The following is a 15,805-nucleotide window of genomic DNA, read 5'->3' as shown; positions in this document are numbered from 1 at the left end:
ATTTGTTGTCCTACCTTGGCGCTGTTACTGTTTGGGCTCCCACCAGCCGAGGTGCTTCCCAGGCAAAGTCCCTTGACGGGTGAGTTGATGAGGGAGGACATTCATCTCTCTGTTCAGCTGAACCACAGCTTTAAAGCCAAACTCCTGAGAGCTAGAGCTGAACTTTATCTCACAGTCTTTCCTTGTCCAAACGTAAACCCAAGGAAAAATCTCTACATGGTTTTGGGATGTCCAGGTTCTCCCTGATTCCACCCATTATGGAGGAAACAGCAAGAAAGGTATTTCACCCATCGTGCTTGCCCTCTGTGCCGCTTGCACTGTTGCGTGTTGCACCCTTTGGCCGCGTGCGTTGCCACCATGGTCAAATTTCTTTACTGTGTCAGCTCTTTCCCATGCTTCTTCCCTTTGGATACACTTCCTGGCTGTTCCAGCTGGGCAGTTTTGAGAGAAGGCAGCTACCGTCTTGAGCAACACTGGCCGTAAAAACAAATGTGAAAATTTGTGAGCGTGAGATAATTTATTATTTCTGTGCCAGTGCTACGGGAGGGAAAAGCAATGAGATGTGGGGTGTGCAGTAGCAATGGAAACCTGTGAGAGACAGATCACATCACATCTTTCCCGTTTCTTTTTCTCCGAGCGGGCCATAAATCAAAAACAAATCAGGCAATCGGAGTTCCTGTCCGTTTTCACAGGGCTTGTTTAAATGAGGATTTACTTAGACTAAAAGCTCCTTAGAGCCACTTAATTCTTCTAGGTGGAGTACATATCTAGGCTAGTAGTAAAAATTCCTTCCCAGATGTCTTCAGGAGGATATTCACCAACTACTTTCCCAAAGAGAACATCTTGGATGCCTTCAAAAACCACTATCAATTCTTAACGACGCTAGATTAGATAGTGTGGACAAGGCTTGTTGTAGCATTTTTTAAAGCCTTGGGAATTTTTGGAAGTTGCTCCAGTGATGGAAGGAGAAATAAAGCGGACTGCAGGTCAGTGAGGAGTCCACACTCTTGTTTTCAGCAATTAGTCAAAATAGCTCTACCTAAGGTTTTTTATTTCAGAGATTCGAGCATATTTCCCTACCAATTAATGCCGTCTCATGTAGCACTGTTCATTGCAAAAACCCCGGGAATTCCCTGGGTGGATCCCAGAGCCCTTGTAGCCAACACCTGAGCATTTACATTTTGTCTCCGTTTGCTCACCACCTTTCTAGGTGCCGTGTCGTCGCAGTTGATGTAGATTTAGACAACACGTCTCTCGTACTCATCGTTCTCCGTCGCCGTTAGCGCTTTGCCATGCTTACCCGGTCCGTGATACTGGCCTGACACGAGCTGCCCACCACGCAGGATGTCTGGGGGAAGTCCACACCCTCGACTTCTGTTTCTTTAGCTGAAAAAAAATCTCTTTGAGAAGGGTTGGAGATTTTCCGTTAGCTCACAATCTCCCACCTTTGTTATATGGTCTGTTTTCTGAAAATTTCTGTTCTAAAAATAGCAATCCTTTAAGGCATCGTTTAAGCGGTTTGAGTCAGGAAAACCTATTTCTGAAATGAATAGTAATTATATACTGGCTATAATTGAGTGTAGATTGCTTACCAGGCAAATAATATACAGTATAGCCGAAGCTGAGCTTGAGCAGATCCTTGGATGAGAATTCATCTGGGCTAATGGACTCTAACAAAACTTAATTATGACAGCTCCATTTGGCCAAGTTTCAATCCAAATCCAAGTTGGGCTGTCATCATGCGCCCTCAAATCTATCTGTACCTGTGCGTAGCGATCTCCCTGGCCTGTCTTTCATATTTTACACTGGTTTTGCTCTAAAAGTTTTCCTCTGAAAATGGAAAGCAGCATTGAACTTGGCTTGGACATCAGATGCAAGGTTTATGTGTTCCTTGAAGGAAGAACCCAGTGTATTTGCTGAACGTAGGCTTGCAAATGTTCCCGTTGACTTTGGTGTCACTGCTCACTTGAGCAAGGACAGAACCTTATGGTACAAATGAGGCTGGCTGTGCTCAACACACGATTAGGCAGAATAGTATTATGGAGAAATAAGAAAAGATTGCTTTGAAGATCTGCACTGAGAAGTTGTTTGCTTTTCTTTGGAGGATGAGCCTGGGTGATCATGATCCTCCTGTGCTCTTGAACACTGCTTCTGAGCGCTGACGCCAGAGCAGGACTTGCATTTAACCTGCTCCTTCAGGTGCCAACCGTGACTGTAAGTGCTCAGCACGTGAGTTCAGGGTTACCTGACAACCGTAAATGACTGTTGTTTCTAACGGTTATCCCAAGCATGCCGGAGATAAGAGAGCCCAGCCGCAGCAGGAGCTCTGCGCGAGGAACTGGGGAGGACTGGTGCGAGCAATGCCCTGTTGTTTCCATACAGAGCAACCAGGACTCGCTCCAGGCCACTGCAGGTCCATGACATGGCATAGGCCAGGGAAAGGAAAGATCTTCCATGCCAGCAAAGCCCACTGTGCCAGGGATTAGCTTCACATGAGCTGTACTGCTGCCAGCTCTTCTGGGGTGAATCATGGCCCAGTATGAGCTGGATGTGTTCCACCCAGAGGCTGGTAGGGATTTTATATACACTCCATTTGCCTTTCCCCTCAGATTTGAGAGTTGACTTTTTTTTTTTTTTTTTTTTTGAAGCGTAGGTGTTTTTAAAGTAACATTTTGGTTCACCTTTAGAGTTGCCGTTTGACTTCTTTGTCGTAACGCGTCCTGATTAATGATTAATTGCAAAGGACGTGTTCTGACTCCAGCCTGTGTCCTGGGGTGCTTGTCGCAGCAATGATGCGCTAGGTGATTACTCACCACCCTTAACCTGACAGCTGTATTTCTTGCTTTGACTGGTTAATGACCTTGACCAGGTACGCCTGCGTCCGTGTAGATGTGTATGGTTGTAGGGCGTTGGGGATGTGCAAGTTTTTCTTTCACTTGCGTGACCTTCATTTTACCTAAGTAAGAAAAAGGAACTGTTCCATGAACAGATGGAGCGTTATTTCTAGAGGTAGGTGAATAATGCAGAAAATTATTCATTCAAAAGCCCTTCAGACAACTCAGGTGTTTGCCTTAAGATAGTGTTGCAAATCCTAGTGCAAATATCTGCTCACATGAGCGTTCAATCCAGCTATCTTGAAAATTGTGCGTGGATGGGATAGTCATCCAGTCCAGGGACAGAGTGGTGCCAGGTGACTTAATTGATCCATTAAGGAAATCAGGAATAATTACTATTTTCAGCAGCGGTTACAGAACAGATAGTTTGTAAACAATGCATAGTCAAGTTAGACTAAAGAAGGTTGTCAAATCATAGCAGGTGAAAAATAATAATGTGAAAACCAGTCTGTCCGTGGATAATTCACCGAGGAGGAAAGGCTGCTAAAATCAGCAAACGTTTGCTGCAAATAGTTTGCTTGGCTCTTGTTGTTCCTTAATGAATCGAGTCTGTTAGCCAGGGAAAACATCACGTTGTCTTGAAAAACAAATCATATTTGGATGCCTCTTTCCAGGCATTTGGACCCATTTTAACATGAACACACTAATTATGCTGTGGAGATGATTTTGTTACGGCAGAAATGAAACTGAGTTTGCAGCTATAACTATTCAGCTCTGAAGTGCTGGAATAGGTATATGGGGAGAGATGCCTTTTAATTCCGTTGCGTTTCTCTCTAATATTTGCATCCCTTTATTTCACATACAACTTCAGAAAACGTTTCTGTTCTCTTGGGTGCAGAGGTAAAGGGTCTGGCTTTTGGGTCTCAGCAGCCTCAAAACTGCCATTTGTGTCAGAGTTTGCCATCGACTGCTTTGAAGAATCGTGTCCACGGCCTAATTTATACACAGATGGTAACTGGCTCACAAATTCCCAGTCTTCATGACATGCTTTCTGATGCACAGGGAACTGTGTGAGTCATATTGCTCCAGCTATGGTCTTTTCGGAGGAAAATTACACTTTTAAATATATGCTGTGATTACCTACAGTGGTGATGGGCTCGTCTGAAGAAGCTGGAACGTACGCCATAAAGTTGAGTGGCTGCCATTATGTACTGTGTTTGCCAACAGATAATAGACAATGATATTTCATCTGTGACAGCTTTGCCCTCTAGACTTGGAACAGGATTATCTTGGTACGTAACCGTTTTCCTCAGCGCCATCCAGGTGATAATTTGGTTACACGGGGTACGGACAGGATAGGGAGGGGACTTGCACGTGTCTTGTGCAGCGTGACCTGGGAGGGGAGGGGAAGGGGCCGGTTATACAACCAACGAGGTGACCCCGGTTCGGCACGGTGGAGCCGGCCGCCCATCACGCCTGGCGCTCTGCTGCGCTTTGGCAGCAGCGTTTTGCACAAACTAAAATAAGAAACAACATGGCACTGGCTCGACTCGCTCTTAACAGGTGCTGGGGCAAAGCTGGTGGTACCTGCTCCGGGGCTCCCGCAGCTCCTGCCCGTGACTCCGAGCTGCGCAGGGGTCCGGGTGCAGCGCGGGCGATTCGGGCTGGCGTGGGATGGGAGGGGGCGCGGGGGCACGGCGGTGCTGCGGCTGCTGGGATCGCGGCCGTCTCCCCGAGCAGCCCGCGAGGCTGTGGTGGTAACTGGTGCTTCCGAACGGGTGTTGATGGCGTGAGAAAAGGGCTTTCCACCCTGTTCTGATGAGAAGCGTAGGTCCAAGCTGCGGTCCGGTGGAGGGAGAGGGTTGTGGCAAGTGTCTGCTTTGAATTACTCCGTTGGAGAGGACGTTTTGGCTGTGGCAATTTTTCATAAAATCCGAGAAGCCATCAGACAGTGACTTTCCTTCACTCCTAACCCGAATTGAGAAAAGCAGCTTAGAGGTGGAAGGCTGCATATCCCCGTCCTGATCTGGCCAATCCATGTAATAGGCTTACAGGGTCTGATGACAATCTGCAGGAGAGTTACACACATTTAACTAGCATCAATTTATGACCTTACTGACGAGGCAGCCTTTTACATCCAGGATTGTCCGTTGAGCTTTTAGGAGGACAAGACCATGGTAATGCAAAGTGAATTCGATGGGAATAAGAATATCATGCCAGATACCTGGTATCTCTCTGTTGAAACCAAAGGAGCAAAGGTAGGTGCTGCGATACCCAGCCCGCTGTGCCACCCCTCTTCCTCCCGTCACCCCGTGTGCCGCTTCCCCAACAGCAGTGGGCACGGCAGGGTTTGCACCAGGTACATGAAGTGCTTTGGAAATCCAGGAGCGATGCAGTGCGTGTGGCAGGAGATGCGAGGCCAAGCCGGGGCACCGTGCCAGCCCCGGCCGCGGGCTCGGAGAACCGGAGAGCCGGAGAGCACCCCGGGCTTTGGCTCAACGAGCGTCTCAAGGGGAGAAGCTGCTTTGCATCGTGTACTTTTAAGTCCTGCCTGTTTGCCCTCTCGGGAGTCGGTGGGGATGAAAGGTGAGATGTAAATGCAAGCTGTGGTTGCTATAACGACTCGAGCTCTGTCTCACTGCCTGCGTTGTGTTGTGTCATTGATTGCACGCGTGGGGTGGTGGCCAGCAGAGGCTGCTCGCCCAGGTCTTTCCTTTGAGCTCAGCGTGCCTCTCGCTGCTTTTTGGTCACCGAAAGACGTGAGGAAGACTTGCTTTTTTGGCTGGAATAATTCTCTTGAAGATCATCATTTAGGGGCTAGAGGCTTTGTCTGGCCATTTCTTCTGGGTGCTCGTCCTGGTTGTTCCTCTTGCTGCCTGAGACAGAAGCAGTGGGGTTTTCCCTGGATGGCACTTGGTTTGCAGAGAGCTGCTGGACAGACTCCGCTTCCCCCGCCGTGGCTGGCAGTCCGCCGGCCGAGCCGGGGCTCTTACTGCCCCTGCAAGCTCACCCGAAGTCAGGGGTGGCTTCTGGGGGTCGTGTGCTGTTTCTCTAACCATTCCTCACCTTGAGCTTGCATTTCATTAAACTTCTCTGTAAGCTCAGCTCTGCGGAACAACCCGCAGACGGCGTTCCCCTCTGTGCTCATCTGCCGACACGCCGCTCCGCGGCGGTGCTGGTGTGAGCTGCAGGGACTCGCACCGAGAAATCAGGAGATCAGAACAGCAAATAAGGGGCCTGAGCAGTGAATGTAATCGGTGTAACACGTTCATCTGGACTTCAGACATCTGGGCACTGATTTGCACTAATAACAGCCACTGCTTTTTAAGTTCCAAGTTCTCATCGCTTACTAAAAAAATCTCTCTCTTTAATGTTATCAATTTGGCATCATACTACAATACCAATATATGGGAATTATGCATTATTAAGCCTATTACTGAAGATGTGTTTTAATAGATTGTGGTCTAAAGTGACATAATCCAGGCATCTGCTTCATTTTTTAAAGGTGTTTTAAAACACATTGCTGTGATTGATATCATGAAGGGGCTCTTGCTGCTTGCTCCTTGTACTTGGCCATCCAGGAGTAATGTTTCTGATTTGTATTAACAGCCCTACATTTGAATTAATTTCCTTTCATGATTTTTAGACCTTGGCCAACTGTGTCAGCTTTTCTAGGACAAAGTATCCACTTATGCTTTCATTAGTTCTGGGCCTGTCACTTTATTCATTTCACTATGAACGCCTGATTCTGGAAGAGTGAAGTTGCTACACTTGGTAGTGGTGGTGTATGTGCCTGTGGGCATGCAGCTGTGTGTCTGGGTGCCATTGCCCCCTGCTTGAGAGAGCTGGGACACCTTAGCTTCGTCTCACCAGCTTTGTGGTGCCTGATGGCAGTTCTCCTGCAGCTTTTGGGGTAAAGACCCCACGTCTTTACAGATCGGTCTCCTGTTGCCTCTTTGAGTAGCTGTATTGAATAGTGCAATCCACTGGGAGTAATTTGTGTGATTTGCTCCTTAATTCCTTTTTGCATTGGAAACTCCCATGCCCCAGAGTAACAGGTGATGTAAGTTTTCAAATAAATAATCTCTAAACCATCAAGCGCTCTTGCCTTCCTCAGAGCAATTACAATTTTATCTTCCTTTCTCTGCAAAAACTATTCAGTTGCTCGGATGAGCTCAGTTTGCCTACAGCCAGTCAGTCTGCTCCGTGGGAGAGAAGCCTTTTGCTTTCCAGTTTCAGTAAGGACAGGCTTCTTGGGTAAAATGAGTCTAGATTTGGCATTCCTGACGTTTCCAGTCAAGTCTTGGTTAATCCATGAATGGGGTTTCGAGGTTGTGGATTAGCTGCACCACGGGCATCGTGGTGCTCAGGATGATCTCCGTGCAGCTGAGCACTCGCTGCCCTACGTCCTTGCTGGGTCCCTTAGCTCAGGGCTCAGCACTCCACAGCAGCATCTTGCCCCTCACTGCACATTCCCAGAGCCTAATTTATATCTATTTTGTAATATCCGTGTTGCTTGTCTGTGTTATTCTGCACCTTGGGTAATTGAGAGATAACTGTATCCATCTTTTCCCGAGTCCTGCAGCGGTCTGTACACAATGCTTCGATGTTATCCGGCACAACGTTTGCTGCTGCAGCGAGCAGCGAGGCTGGGCTGATGCTTTATTAATGCTGGAAACATTCCTTGGGCATCCTGGCTGCTCCCCTGACCTGTACTGCATATTTCAGGCTCAGCCCAGTGAGGTTAAACTGGGCAGAAATCAAAGCAGAGCTTTGGCCCTCTGGTCAAAAATTTTAAAGCAGTTTAAAATTTGAGTCCTGGAACCCATCTTGTAATTTATCCGAGTTAAAAGATTATGGTTAGTGGGTTATTTGTAATTACTGTACATGAAAGCTATGTCATCAGGCAAGGGAGGGCTTAATGTGTCCAGTACGCAAAAGGGACTGGGAAGCAATTACGGTGACATATGCACCATCAAAGCAGAGAGCTCACCGGTGCTCCAGAGCCAATTAACACTGCATGGGCAGTGCTTTACTGGGGTAACTGTCTCGTTACCAGTCCTTTTCCTCATCACTGCCTTGGTTTTGTGGGCACTCTCAGCTCGCCAGCTCTGTGCTGCAGCTCCTATTATTAATAGGAACGACATGGACAATAACCACGATGAGGAAGAGATTAAGACTAATAACTGTTCCCTGGAGTCTACTGCTGTATCCTGGATGAGGCCAGGTGATTTCGAGTGGGCCAGGTGATAACTTTTCAAGAAAATTTAAATCAATGAAAAATACAATAACCCAGTGCTAATGAACCCTTAAGTCCGTACTGATTCTCCACCTTTAGATGTATAGATAAGGCTTCCAGCCCAGTGTGACAGTCTTTCCAGAATATGGGGATATCAGAGGCTCTCTCACTCCAATCAGCCTCTTTCAGCTGAAATCCAGCCATTAGTCAAATTCATCAAAGGGCTTGAAAGCAGAAAGGGAAATTCTTTGCCTCGTGCTTAACCTTTGTGTGATTGCACCTCTTCAGAGAATAAGCAAATCAAGTGGCAATGCCCTCCCATTTGTTTTGTGAATGAGCCATGCGGCGAATCCACTATGATTTGGCATTATTCAGTTTGTATAATTTCTGACGAGAGGTTTAAAAATAAATACACAATCAAAGGGGCTATTGGGAGATGACACAAGAGCGAAAGTACAACATGATGGGGTGGGGTGACGTTTTCTTGCACGCTTCCTTTTTGTCCGCTCCATCAGCTGAGTGAACCTGCCCTAGTTGTGAAAACCACCGAGATGTTGGACTGAAACACGGGCTGCAGCTTCTGTTATCTGCGCAGCTCGGGTGAGCACCCCATCCAACCTCAAAGATCATCCAGTTCCAACCCCCCTGCCATGGGCAGGGACACCCTCCACTACACCAGGTTGCCCAAAGCCTCATCCAACCTGGCCTGGAACACTTCCAGGGATGGGGCAGCCACAACTTCTCTGAGCAACCTGTGCCAGTGCCTCACCACCCTCAGAGGGAAGAATTCCTTCCTTAGATCCAATCGAAATCTCCCCTCTTTCATCTTAAAGCCATTGCCCCTTGTCCTGTGACTACATGGCCTTGTAAAAAGTCCTTCTCCCGCTTTCATGGGGGAGACACGCGAGTGGATCGCAGCAGAGCCGTGAGTGCCCTCCGTGGGAAATCTGTAAGATGATGACAACGTTGCTGATGCAATAAATGGCCCCGTGATTCGCGGCCCGATCAATCTGCGCTGTAAAGCATTACTGCTCGTGAGGGAGCCAGGCAGTTCGAACACAGGAGGGTGAAGCAGCGTGAGATGCCTTTCTTCTGGGAACACGGGAAGCAAAGCGGGATCCTCATCTGGCTGGGAGTTTGCAGATAGTTTGTGTCTCCTGTTCTGCTGGGGTTACTGGGAGCATTGGCATCTTTACCCTGAATGCCAGCTCTCTGTATATTCCTGTTGGAAGACGTTTTGGCTGCTGCCGTTATGGAAGGGCCTGTTGAATACAATGGGAAATGCTGTTGTTATTTTACAGAGCTTTTATGTTGTCTGGATAAAGGGCATGTCTGTACAAGAACAATTTGAACAAATGGCACAGTCTCACCACATTTCTCCATCTCCCCTGCTCCCTATTCCTGCCGTCCTGCGGAGGGGTACGTGGTTTTAACGCTGATTCGAAAGGCAACTACTCAGAGCTTTTTATTTTTTGCTATTATAACTTTATTGATGCATAAATAAAAGATCTAATAGAGAAATATATCCCTGCCTTAAGATTATTTATATTACCTGGAGGTCATGGTCCTAGCAACTTTGTAGGTTCTTAGAGTTTTCTGAGGAGATGGTGATCTATGGTGCGTTTCTTCGGGTTTTTTTGGGAAGGTGGCTCTTCATTAAGTGGATTTTGGACTGGTGAGAAACTGTGCTGGAAACTCAATGCAGAATCTTGTGAGCTAATAATGGTTATCCCTGGAACAGATATGGATAGACAGTAGTGACCGAAATCACCTCTTCGAAAAGATTTCTGCTATTTTGTGCCCATTTCGGTCTCCAGGGACCAGTAAGTTCCTGATTTATTTTTCAAATTAGCCCATAAGAAGGCAGTAAGTGTTGATTAGTTGAGAATACTTAGCAAAATTTTGCAGTAGTGGCTGATTTCACTAAAACATGTTTCATACTTGGCTGCCTCTGCGGGCAGTTGCTGAGAAGGAGCAGATGTTGGCCTCCAACTGTGCGTCGTGGCTTTTGGAAGTGAGCAAAGTCAGGGACAACGCACCAGATGGGTCAGAGGCAGAGGCTCACCCGTTCCCCAAACTCTTCTTCCAAGCTGCCTTATCTTGTAGAGCTGGAGCAAAGTCCCTTTGCAATGATACAGCCGGTTCATGGCCACTAGATTTAAACCCTGCAGTAACCTGGAAGAAGTTGTAAACCTTGATGTAGAGGTCACTTTCTGAGATGTACTTTAGGAAGACATCCTAGGCAGTGATCCTGAACTTTTTTGATCAGTATTTGCTATAGATACAGACTGCGAGGTGGGGAGTGACAAGGTGTGTGGGACCTGCTGCTGCAGGAGGGTCTTTCATGGCATCCCCTTTCCTCTCCTCTCCTCTTGGTCATACGAGTTTACTCCAGACTTGCTTTAGTAATGGGCTGTAGGCAGAATGATTCCATGGTCATAGAATCATAGAATGGTTTGGGTTGGAAAGGACCTTAAAGATCATTTAGTTCCAACCCCCCTACCATGGGCAGGGACACCTTCTCCTGGGTGTAACAGGGTGCTCTTCCTGTTGCTCCTTCTACTTTTTATTTTCCTGCTTACTTTGGCAGGGAGAGTTATTTTGTCTTAATAGCAGTGTCACAAAGCCATGGCCGGAAAAAAAAATGTGAAAAATCCAGAGTTTGAGCATCTCTTATATTCCTTGGAAGCTTCCCCCCGTGGCATTAACGACAATCCCTCCCCTTCGGCTGCGGCCTTTGGAAAGCGTGAGAGAAGGAGGAGACAGTCGGGATCGTTCTCCAGATGGGTGTTTCTGAGCTTTCCCAACACTGGTGAGGATGAGCATGGCTAGGTGAGCTCGGCAGAGGTTTTGTGACGATGTGCCACGGTGCGTTTGCCGTGGGACAGCCTTCAGCATCACTGCTGTGGCGCGCCGTGGCGTGCCAGGGTCAGCAGCTCTCGGCTGGCACGCTCCGACGGCACTGCATCCCGGGGGTTGTGACTTGCAGAGTCCTCTGAAACCCTTTTGTACTGTTTGTTGTTGTTGTCATTTTATTTTGGCAGCGCCTCTAATGTAATTCGGTATTTCCAGTGGCCACGTTCCATCCTGGAAATAACACCAGGCTGGAAGAGAAAGGAAAATCCACATGGACCTTAAGTAGGACTGATTTAATTCCTTTCCACTGACTTTACTTGCTATTGTGACAGATTTCACCTGTTGGACATGGGTGTTAGGAGTGTCTTAAATAAGCATCTGTAGAGTGAGGGCTTGTGACTGAATTACTGGAGGTTTACAGAGCGCTTTGGAAACCTTCAGTGAAAATCCCTGGAGAGGCTGATGCGATCCCGGCGATACAGTGGTAACACCCCATGTTCTTGCTCTTAGTGTCTTCCAGAAACGTGTCAAATGTGTGTGTAATTAGAGAGAGAATTGTCTTTATCCTCTTTTTCTTTTCCTCATTAAATAAATTTCTTTGTGGTCTGGGACACAGAAATGGCCCCTCCTCTACCTAGCCTGGTCCTTTTCTTCGGCCATGACCAGGTGTTCACTAGGAGGTGAAGAAGGACCCATGATGAGCAGTGACTCTGGTCCCTAGACCATGCTCAACATCCTGGTAGTTAATCTGGTCTTCTGCACACTGAGAAAGTTTTTTTCACCCCAGGCAGAAGGTGGTTGGCGGTGCTCTGAAGTCTCCTGTAAAACAGTAAAAATTGTTCTCCGGTCTGTTGTTAAGAAATGCTCTTGGGCATTTCTCCTGCACTGATGTTACATGGTGAAAGCGTCGAGGAACTTTTCTCTGTGGGCTCTTCAGTTTGAACAACCAACTGCCAAGAATAATTGATTTGAGTAGGAACTAGGACTTCCACCTGGGAAGCAGTGTTCAGGGGATGTCAGAACCAAACGTACATCATCACCTACTGCACTTCTTCTAACGGCCTCCCTCTTCTTACGAGTAGGACACTTTTCCCAAATATCTAATTCCTCATTATTGTAAATTTACAGGGCTGGGATTTTTTTAATTCTTCCAAGGAGCACAGAGAACATAATTTTATTTACAACAAGCTTTGTGTGCTGAGAAATGGCTGTGTCTGGGAGAGTGTGATTTAAGATTCGACGGTTCCTGTTGTGATTATTATGGTTAAATCCAGTTCTTTGTTCCCCTTTTTAGTGATGGCCAAACCGTAGATGGGATGAACACAAGCTGTTGGAAATGTAAACTTCTGCATCACCTGATTAAACACAGGGAAATAGTAATTTCTGGGGCATGATTCACCTCACTGGAAGGTAGAAGCTGAAATAGCTGAGGTGAATCACGCTCCAGATGTGTCTCTTTCTCTTCACTGGTTGTAAAGGAGTCCAGATGAGAGTCTCAGATGCTGTGTGGTAGACATCTAAAATTACAGGAGATAAGTCCCATTCAAGGTCTTTGGCTGAGTACGTCTGACTGCAGTGCTAAGACCCAGATTTGAAAACAAGAGACGTGAACTTTCTGGAGTGAAGAGCTCCTACGTTGGATTCTCTCAGAAAATAATATTTCATCCTGACCTTTCTCTAGTTCATCATCTCTTCCTGCTGCAGATGTCAGGTTCTGTCTCTGTAACCCTGCCCTGAGTCAGATAGCTCCACAGATGCAGCAAGATGTCTTGCAAAATAAATTAAACGGAATCTTTTAATTTTAGGCTCTGACGTTCTCTCCATGGACCCAGCACGTGCGATGGCTGGAACTGGAATTCTGCCATCCCGCTGCCGTCCTTTTTCACACGCTGAACTGTGTTGGTATTTTGGAAGGCCAAGGCTCGCTCGCAGGCTTCCTGGTGTGTAGGTCCCTTTCTTGGGCTAATGATAGGGACCAGGGGCTGGAAAGGACCAGCTAATAAAGGGGCCTTTCTTCTATCTGGTGGCACTAGACAGTGAAAATGAAGAACTTGCAGCCTTTCTCCTTGAGTGTCAAGAAACACCTTGCAAAGCCACCTCAGCTCCTGACATCCACTGAGAGCATCTTCCAGACCTTTGTGTTAACAGCAGAAGCAGGCTGAGCACACCCCCTCTGCTTTTCTGGCCCTCTGCAAGTCCCTGGCAGCCCTTGCCGCTGGCCGAGCCGTGCTCCTTGGAGCTGGGATTTTGTGCCTCGGGCTCAGAAATGCACTTTTTGCAAAGTAGGCCAGGAGGCTCTAAAACACAATCCCTCTGAAGTTTGGTTTCAGTGACGTTTCTGTGGCAGTTTGTGCCCAGAACTGCCTGTGTGTGAAGTGACAGCAAAGTCTATGTCAGCCGAAGCAGAAAAAGCAGAAACACGACTTCTGCGTAATAGCTTCATCCCTGGTTCATCATTGCTGAAAAATGGACTAAAATACCCAACAGCTTTAACAAAAGGAACGAGTGTCAGGCCAACCTGATTTATTTTTTGACTAGAAAACTGATTTTCTAGACAAAGAGAATGTACTCTACGTCATTTATTTAGATAAACTAAATGGAAGACCCACAATGAGCCCCTGGTGGGAGGTAGCCGTGGCAAAAAGGGGGAGATGTTATGTATTGCTGCAAGATTTCTGTGACACTATAATAAATATTTCATGCTGTTTCACAAATCTCTGGTAAGGTCTCTTTGGGAATAGTATTTACAGTTCTAGTCATCTGTGTTCAAGAAAGATGCAGGCGAAATATCTAGATGTCTGAAAGGGCTGGTGAAATGCTCAGGGGAAGGAAGAACCTTCTGCCGAGACAAGGCTGGAAGAGCAGAACTTGCTTAACCTGGAAAAGCCAAAGGGGAAGCACTAGTGAAGGAGAAGAGCTCAGTCCTGGCAGAAGAACAGATGACTCTTAACTGGTCTTGAATATATCGAGGGGGTTTCTTTGCCTGTGAAGTCTTCCTTCCTTCTAGATCTGTCGTGGGGTTCCTTGTGGTTTATTGAGACTCATTCATATTTATGAAAAGCACCTAGAAACCTTGATTTATAGTGATTCAAGGGGCCGTGAGGAAGCACTGAAACATAGCACATGGGTTGAACGTTCAGGTGTTGCACTGGAATCAGAAATCAATCTTTAGAACTGTTATTTTTCCAGATGTAGCTACCTGGATGGTAAGTGAGGGCCCAGAGCTGGGGTGAACTGAGGGTCCTACAGCATCTGACCTTAGCCACCACTAGTTTGGATGGGATCCTCTGGTGCCCAGCTCCTTGCAGCTCTGTATCAAAAGCCTAAAGATGAGATGAACCCACGCTAACACAGTAGAAGCCCTCTTTGATAAGTCCAGCAGATCGATTAGGTCCATCACTTGACTCTTCCATGAGAACTGGCCACCCGTGCCTTTGTTTTCAGTCTGCTCCAGTGATCTTGTGAGGCTCCTGCATAGAAGTCCCCAGTGTGACCTACAAAGAAGCCATGTTTCTTTTACAGCTGATTTTGAATTAGAAAGGTTGGTTTGTCAAAATGGAACTAGGAAGAACATTGTTTTACTTTATCTACCGTGGGAACAAGAGAGGTCCACTGACTAGATACATCTCGGCTTTGAGGATGAAAGGCACTAAGTGTCAAGTTAGGCTCTCTTAAATCTTGCTGCTTTGTGTACAACTGACTCCAATAATTCAAGAGCTGAAACCGCAACGGTAATTGTCACAAAGCTAAGGAGCTTGATTTCTTAAAGGAAAGTCAGTTCAAGGAAAATGGTAAATCAGATCTTTTAATCTGTTGACTGAATTGCCTGTAGGGACTTGAAGGCTCTTGTAGGTGTGTGCTGAGAACCCTGCAGCAGTGCTAGAATGTTTACTGCAAGTTCTTACTGTGCAGGTAGTTCTTAGCAGGCGTTTCGGTAGGCCAGACTTAAAGAAGAGCCTTTAAGTGCTCCCTGACCATCGCCAGTGCTGCGGCACGTGCGCAGCCGCCGTGACGGGTCGTCGTCTTTCTGCTTTGTGTCGCTTGCCTGAAGTGAAAGGGTGTCTGTGGCTGTTAAAGTCTTGCCATGTGGCAGGTCTGTAATGGTGCTGAGCTCTTGGTGAGCTGAAGTCCTGGTTTGGAGGCGAGCCCAAGTGCATACTCAGTGCGTCTCCGACGGCAGAATTAATGAACAAGGTTCAGGATGGCTCCGACAAGCTAATAAGCATCTATTTGCTAGGGCAGTCCTACTGTTCAGTGCAGAATTCCTGCAGTGGACAAAACATAAATACAATTCATGATTCTGTTAAAAAACACGACACGTTCTGAGGAGCAGCAGATGTTGTGGGCATGGGTGTATGACTTGTCTTGTGGGTGCACAAGCATTGGTGTTCGGATGGGTCCTTCCTACAAGCATTAAGCAGAAGTTTTATATATGTAAAACTGGGTGGCATGTGATGAAAATGAGAACTGGTTGGGTCCCTGCCGTGGTGCTGGTCCAGCTGCAAGGCAACCATGTGCTCCACGTGAAGAGATGTTCAGTAGGTCCTGTTGGACGCAAGTCTGGCCTCAGTCCAGTTTCTAGTGGGCAGGTGTCTGCACCCTGAAGGCTGGTTTCTCGTGGGCAGAGCGAGGTTTGAACGTGCCGTGGAGCTGGGCTGTGCTCCAGGGCAGGTCTGAAACAGGTCAGCAGGGTGCCATGGTGCCCTTCTTATCTGCTGTGTAGCCTGAAGATTTCCAAAGCAGGGGATGTCAGTACATCACCAGCACTAAACAAACACTGAGCTCTCAGTTTCAAAACAACGTGTTCTTCTCAATATGTTTGCAAGCTTTGCTTGGATTTGCATGGACAGCCTTCTGAGCCTCCAGCTGACATTTG

The 15,805-nt window shown here is 47.1% G+C and overlaps 1 protein-coding gene across 1 annotated transcript in view; it reads left to right on the top strand.

Moving 5' to 3' along the window:
- The window catches only part of ARHGEF9 (Cdc42 guanine nucleotide exchange factor 9), a 184,229-nt gene that overhangs the window by 105,055 nt on the left and 63,369 nt on the right, over positions 1-15,805 (top strand). The gene's annotated exons all lie outside the window — the stretch shown is intronic.

This window comes from Tauraco erythrolophus, chromosome 13 (assembly GCF_009769465.1).
Source record: "Tauraco erythrolophus isolate bTauEry1 chromosome 13, bTauEry1.pri, whole genome shotgun sequence".
Lineage (NCBI taxonomy): Eukaryota > Metazoa > Chordata > Aves > Musophagiformes > Musophagidae > Tauraco > Tauraco erythrolophus.
Note: the sequence above shows the minus strand (reverse complement) of the source record. Positions and strands in the feature narration are given on the sequence as shown.